The sequence below is a fragment of the Limulus polyphemus genome, unplaced genomic scaffold, assembly GCF_000517525.1.
Source record: "Limulus polyphemus unplaced genomic scaffold, Limulus_polyphemus-2.1.2 Scaffold1097, whole genome shotgun sequence".
Classification (NCBI taxonomy): domain Eukaryota; kingdom Metazoa; phylum Arthropoda; class Merostomata; order Xiphosura; family Limulidae; genus Limulus; species Limulus polyphemus.
The window spans coordinates 78434-85562 of NW_013666707.1; the positions used below are offsets into that span (position 1 = coordinate 78434).

At 35.0% G+C, this 7129-nt stretch overlaps 1 long non-coding RNA gene across 2 annotated transcripts in view; it reads left to right on the forward strand.

Annotated features, from left to right (window-relative positions):
- LOC111086435 overlaps positions 1 to 1869 on the forward strand; it is a 7921-nt gene extending 6052 nt beyond the window's left edge. For both annotated transcript variants that reach the window (XR_002611151.1, XR_002611152.1), the window contains one exon: positions 116 to 1869. This is a non-coding gene — a long non-coding RNA (uncharacterized LOC111086435). The remainder of the gene's footprint in view (positions 1 to 115) is intronic.
- Positions 1870 to 7129: the final 5260 nt, after the last annotated feature.

A 7129-nucleotide genomic window follows, 5' to 3' on the forward strand; every position in this document is an offset into this window, starting at 1 on the left:
TTTTTTTTTTTTTTTTTTTTTTCCTAGTTATTATATGTAAAACAAATATATATATATATATAGCCCCGATTACTGTAAAGCTTCAAGAGCTAAAATAAATATTTTTGATTTTTAGGCTTTTCGTCAAGTTTTCTAAGTCCTGGAATGTTGAACAGCATCTCGGGAGATGGAATTTCTTGTGATATCTGCCACAAGACCTTCTGCTCTCGTGCGTCAATGCACTCTCATCGCTATTTCCAACATAGAAGCTCACGAAAGTTTCCTTGCCTGCAATGTGGAAAGGTGTTCACACGCAAGCCTTCATTGCAAAGACATCATCGTTATTCTCACATGATATTAGAATACTAATTATTTTGCAGTTATTTTTTTTTTCATGCCTAGTTTTTTGAAAAAGACACATTGATTTCCTGCAGTAGTATTACTGCTTTTTAGCATAAGGACAGGTTAATTAAATTCATAGTGTTAAAAAATATAATCTAAAAAATTTTCGATGTGAAACAAGTTTTGGAAGCTAATTAATGTTGTGGTCATATATTAAAATGTTTATTATATAATCCTGACCCTAGAACAAAAATGATCATGTATTTTTCTTCCCATAAGAAATACCTCTACTGGATGGTTTCAATTTGTAAAGTAACTTACTCTCCCTGCCTTATAAGTTCACTCTGTTCATTTGTTTTGGTTCTTTTATATGTAAACCTCTTGACAAGTTCTAAAATGCAAATAAAACACTTGAATATAAAGTTTTACAAAAATTTGTATATTTGGCAAAATTTCTATTACTATTATGCATAATTATCATTAGACAAAATCACTGATCCATTTTATTTTGTAAACAATGTGAAGAGCCAAGCTGAAAAAGCATGATGAAACACCTCGGAAAACTTACATAGCTTGAAAGTAATCTGTATGTTTCCTCAAAGTGCTTTCATAGTGTTGAATCTTTTGTCAGCCTTTTTATTAGTTGAGGTTTTGTTCATTTCATGCAAGAGTATTCCTAACCTCTCATTATTGGCATGGGTTTCACTTGTAACTGTTGGTTTCTTACTAAAAACCACATCTCCAAGATCCACTAGTGATGTTAGTAAAATACTTTATTTACTGTCTGAACTCAGGCTATCAATACATGGTAAGTGTTGGTTTCTTACTAAAAACCACATCTTCAAGATCCACTAGTGATGTTAGTAAAATACTTTATTTACTGTCTGAACTCAGGCTATCAATACATTGTAAGTGTTGGTTTCTTACTAAAAACCACATCTCCAAGATCCACTAGTGATGTTAGTAAAATTCTTTATTTACTCTCTGAACTCAGGCTATCAATACATGGTAAGTGTTGGTTTCTTACTAAAAACCACATCCCCAAGATCCATTAGTGATGTTAGTAAAATACTTTATTTACTGTCTGAACTCAGGCTATCAATACATTGTAAGTGTTGATCATGTCTTCCTTTCTCAGTTTAAAATAAAAAATAATATTCTCAACAAAACCATATTTCAAGAAAGGAAACAATTAGACAAAATTATACATTCTAAGCATAGTTGATGAACATTTCTTCTGAATAAATAACAGGTTATTTGTGTATTGTGGGTTTTTATTAATAAACTGATATTTTATTTGAATTCTCTGTTGAGTTCCCAATGTTCCTAAATTGTCTCTCTCAACAGTGCATGGTTTCATAAGAATAATTGAGAACACTATATACAAACACAATCTGAACAGGGCAGTCTCCTTACCTCGTTTTAGGTTGATGTTTAGTGTAAAAATTAAATTATAGTAAATTCAATTTCACAGTTTCTGTGGATTTATTTAGTGATTTAATGTATTCCTTCCAGCTTTTAAAGAGAAATAAATATGTACATGCAATACAACTGACTTCAGTTTCATTATTGTTAAGTGTTTCTTTTCTTTGAAAGTGTGAGTGAAAACAGCAGTTAAAAATATTAATAATTTGTAGCCGTATTTCGGTTTAGTGGAATGAAGTTTTTCTATCTTCTTTGTTTTTACTGCGATTATATTCTCTGCTCTTAAGTTTGAAACTTAAATCAAAATGAATAGCACAATCAGTAAAAATAGTACAGTATCTAGTTTTAGGCATTTTCGAACTAATTGTGCAATCTGAAGCAAAGTTCAAACTAAATGTCATCGTGGTTATTATCAGGATTGTTAATGAAGTATGTATGTTTCAGCAAATGTTTCCTAACAGTTGTGAGACATCTCCTTTCGGATCGACAAGATGACACAACTGTTTTTATCCTGTACAAAGGTGTAAGTTCATTTAACCATTATTCACTGGTAAGAAAAAGATCTTGATTCTTGTTGGGATAATGAGATCACAGTTTAAAGAAGTTTCACCAATATAATGATTTAATGTACAGATGTGTATTAGTTGCAAAATTGTGAATTTTTATTCAGGAGTACATCCCAAATGTCTAGTGTTCCACAATGTAGAAAAGTATTTTTTATATAAGTACAAACACCCAAATGTCTAGTGTTCCACAATGTAGAAAAGAATTTTTTATGTCAGTACAAACTCCCAAATGTCTAGTGTTCCACAATGTAGAAAATTATTTTTTATGTCAGTACAAACTCCCAAATGTCTAGTGTTCCACAATGTAGAAAAGTATTTTTATATCAGTACAAACGCCCAAATGTCTAGTGTTCCACAATGTAGAAAAGTATTTTTATGTCAGTACAAACTTCCCAAATGTCTAGTGTTCCACAATGTAGAAAAGTCTTTTTTTATGTTAGTACAAACTCCCAAATGTCTAGTGTTCCACAATGTAGAAAAGTTTGTTTTTTTTATGTCAGTACAAACAATATAATTTCAAAAAGGTATTTGTAAAGGAAACTGTATGCATGTTTACAGTTTTACTTTTTTTTCTATTCAAAGGTTTTAGGTTCAACGTGATGAATATTGTATTTATTTTACTGTAGACTAAGTATTGAGCATAGCTTTTAGTTTAGTTTAGCCTCTGAGTTTTTCAACATTTTCTTCTTTGTTTAATTACGAACTGAACACTTCAACTTTCTACTGGCACTAGAGTGACAGTTACCTCTACTATTGGCACCAGGGTGACATCTAAGTCACTACTGACATTACAGTGACAGCTACAAAGGTAAAACTGTCCAATCTTATTGAACAGCTGAACTACCGAATTTATTGACTTTCACTGTAGTTAGTTCTGTATCGTCAGATTACTGCCTTATTATATTTACCATTGGTGTTTTTTAGGCAAGTAAAACATTCTAAGGAATCAGTCTTAAAGGTATCTTCCACTAATGGTTTATATCTTTCCCATCAGGGGAAATGTTCTGATCCGTATTAGGTAAAGACCTCCAAGGGGAAATGTTCTGATCCGTATTAGGTAAAGACCTCCAAGGGGAAATGTTCTGATCCGTATTAGGTAAAGACCTCCAAAGATACGTTTGGTTTGGAGAAAATTCTCCTCTACTGTTTTCTTATTCAATAAATGCAATATGTTATTCTTTTGTCTACAAAGGACCAAGGCTGCAGTGTGCTGCTGAACACAATTTACACTTTCGTCTGTTATACTAATATTTGTAGACAGTCAGCTCGCTGTTTAGTTAGGAGAAGCCTTATAGGCTGAGTTCTTCTGACTGGTTTCTTTCTCTATGGTCAGCAGTTCAAAGTTAGAGATGGTTATGTATCCTAGCTAGATGGTGTCTTATTCGGCCATTTGGTCCATTGCATAAATTACTAGTCCGACATGGCCAAGTCGTTAGGGCGTTCGACTCGCAATCTGCGGGTTCGAATCCTCGTCACAACAAACATGCTCAGCCGTGGGGGCGTTATAAGTGACGGTCAATCACACTATTCGTTGGTAAAAGAGTAGCCCAAGAGTTTGCGGTGAGTGGTGATGACTAGCTGCCTTCCCATTAGTTTTACACTGCTAAATTAGGGACGGCTAGCGCAGATAGCCCACGTGTAGCTTTGCGCGAAATTCAAACCAAACAAACAATTCTAAACAAAAACAAACGAGTCGATTATTATCATAAACTGCGCAGTCGTTATGACCTGTTCACCTGCGACGTCACTAAGACTGGTTGCTTGAATTTCCATATTATAGGAATGCCTTTATTCTGTTAACATAAACGGGGAAACTAACTAGCGTTTGTTGTTATGGGCGGCGTTTAACACTTTTAAAATAGAAATTTGAAAATAAAACTTCATAAGCAATATACACTGAAGCGTATCCATGATAAGAACTATGTTTGATTCCTTGCGAAGTTGGCAAACCGATCCAACTGGTTAATATGTGTTTGTAAACAGACATTTAGTCTATGGTTCTAGTTGCGCGAACTTCCCACTAGATGGGGCTGTGTAGTTTATCAAAAGTGCTGTTAACCACCGTGCTTGATTTTTCGTAGCCTGATGTGTGTATACTTCGTATTCTAATTTAAATTTTATGCTTTTTATACCATCGGTAATAAATAAACATTAAGATAGAAGTTATTGTGATTTTGGTTTTCGTTGTTGTACATTTATTCAGTGGTCGTATAAAGTTCTGTGTTTTTGTTTATTTTACAGAGCCTCAGTGTTTCTTCTTTGACCTTCAAGACAAACTTTCTGTTCAGTTGAAGCCTACCTGTCCAAACTGCAAAATGTCATTCTTTAACAAAAGCAGCTTGATGCGACACCTGGAGCGTCACAAGAAAAAGTCAACTCGCACACACTTTACTTGTGATGTATGTCAGAAGAAATACACTCGAAAAGACTACGTCAAAGAACACAAACTAAACATTCACGGAGTGAGTGGGTAATAACTGTTCTAGCCTAATGCAGCACGTGGCACACAACGCGACACACTATACATGTGATACCTGCCAGAGGAAATCCTGAAGTTAATCCAACTCTGTAAGAATGATGTTTTGGTGTCTCGTGATGGCCTTGAACCTAATTCCTCTTATTATTTACCACGTTCAATTTTATGGCCATGACTGCACAACTGCCCGACACTGCGATAGACGGTAAGGTCAAACTTAGGCCACAAGTTTTGATAAGCTTTCTACAGACCTTCCACTGCACGCGTACAAAGGCATTCAGCAGCGCGTTAAGCAGACCTGAAACAATATTTTATTGGAGCTGCATTGAGATGCCCAGCAGTTATATTGTCGAATGAGGTTATAGTTTGTTGGTTGTTTTTTTTTGGGGGGGGGGTATCTATTTTGAGGCTTGGCTCGAATTTTGTGTGTCTTCATAAACTACGAGTCTTTATTTGTTTACTTGGCGCCAGGAGAAAGGTACGGCTTCATCAGTACCTGGTGATGACAAAACCGTGTCGAAACGTTGTACATTTGCTGTTATGTTAAACTTGTATTAAAGTTTTTCTTCATTACCCATTCAAGCCGTCTCCAGCCATTATTAGTCTCAAAGTGGGTTCCTCGTCATAGAATTTGAATTCATCAGTATGTTTTTGTTGTTGTTTTTCTTTTGAGGGGTGGAGGCCGAAGGATTCTTATTCGTAAATGTAGCTTTCACTTTGCAAATGAAGGCGTTGGTTCAGATCGGCATAGCGTATGGTTAAGCTCCGAGTTTAACAATCTCGTTGTTCGTCAAAAAGGGCAGCCATATATATTCCTTCAGCCGTTTCAATCCTTGGTGGCATTGCATTGTCGAATGTTTAAATATGTTGCTCACAGTGCTACAGCTCGCGCTTGCAGCGACAGGCTACCACAACATGCGTATATATATATATATCTTTCGTTTGAAATGTAATTTATTCTCTGTGCACTGGGAAATATTTAAAAGTTAATTTTTTATGAAATGTTTGTATAACAGGGTTCAAGTTTTTAGTGTGTTTTTGTCTGCTTTTTTTGTGTGTGCTGAACTTTTTGTCGAGGCGAGTGTGTTATACACTGACGACAAATAACGTTAAAGAGAATTTATACAACGTTACGTATTCGACGGCTTCAGGTCCTTAGATCCCAGCCCGCTCTGAATAAGCGCTGTTTATTCTTCATCTGTTCGTCAAGTTGTCGCCCTGGCCTCAGCTCTTTTAATCTCCATCCGACCAATACAGACGCACACATCCAATAAAGTAAACAAACCTTTTCTTTTTGAAAATATTTTCAAATCAATAGTCTTTAAACACAAGTATCAAATAGAACCTGTATATAATACATATAATAATACAGGACACGTTTACAAAAGGTTTTATTATTTTTTAAAAGTAGCAAATTAATATAATACATTTATTATCTACACGAATTAACATCTTTTAGTGTCTTTTCTTGTATAATGCGAGTCTCCAAAACGTGGCTATATTAATGGAAATACTGCTGCGTCTTTTATATACTTGGTACAAGTATTCATTTGAACCTTTGACTGGGATCGTAACGACAAAATGTGACTTGTTCACGTTTGTTGTTAAGCAAAAATATACACAAAGGACTGCATGTCTTATGCCTCGGCAAGGATCAAATCCCGAATTTAAGTGTTAAATGCCCCCAAGCTTACGCCGGAGCCTCCGGACGGCTTTTTATATTAAAATATATTTTGGGTAAACATTCACAGCTCATTACTGATGTAAATAGTTTTTAGCATATTATCCAGTCAATGTTTTTACTTTCGATATTGAGGATCAGGTGTGGCATAGTAGTTAGCGTGTTCTGACTGTGAATCCAAGGTTCATGTTTCGCAGGCTGCTGCCTTACAAATGCGCTCCACACTTTGAGACCGCTAAAAGAATGTAGCCGAAGAGTTGGCGGCTGGTGCTGCAGACTTGTGCTTTCATTTTAGTCTACCAGTTCAAAATTAATGACGATTCTGCGCAGATAACTATTTGTGTAGCTTTTCGTGAAAAGTATGAAGCAGACTTAATATTCGTTGTAGACTTTAGTAAGTTCCAATAATAAATCTAGAATAACTTGGCTTGCTTTGACCTTGATAATTTATTCTGTATTGTTCCATTATGGGGTTTAAAGGACAGAAACTGTGTAAAGTAACTTTTACGTTAAATGATATCGTCATACAGTTCACACGAAATTTAAAATTAAGATCTTTGTACAGATCACGATCTTAAACTTATTAATTATGAGCGTGAAAGTAGATAACCCATTTGTTAAGGAAATTGGTGTAGGCGAGCCCTCTATTGGTGTACTAAT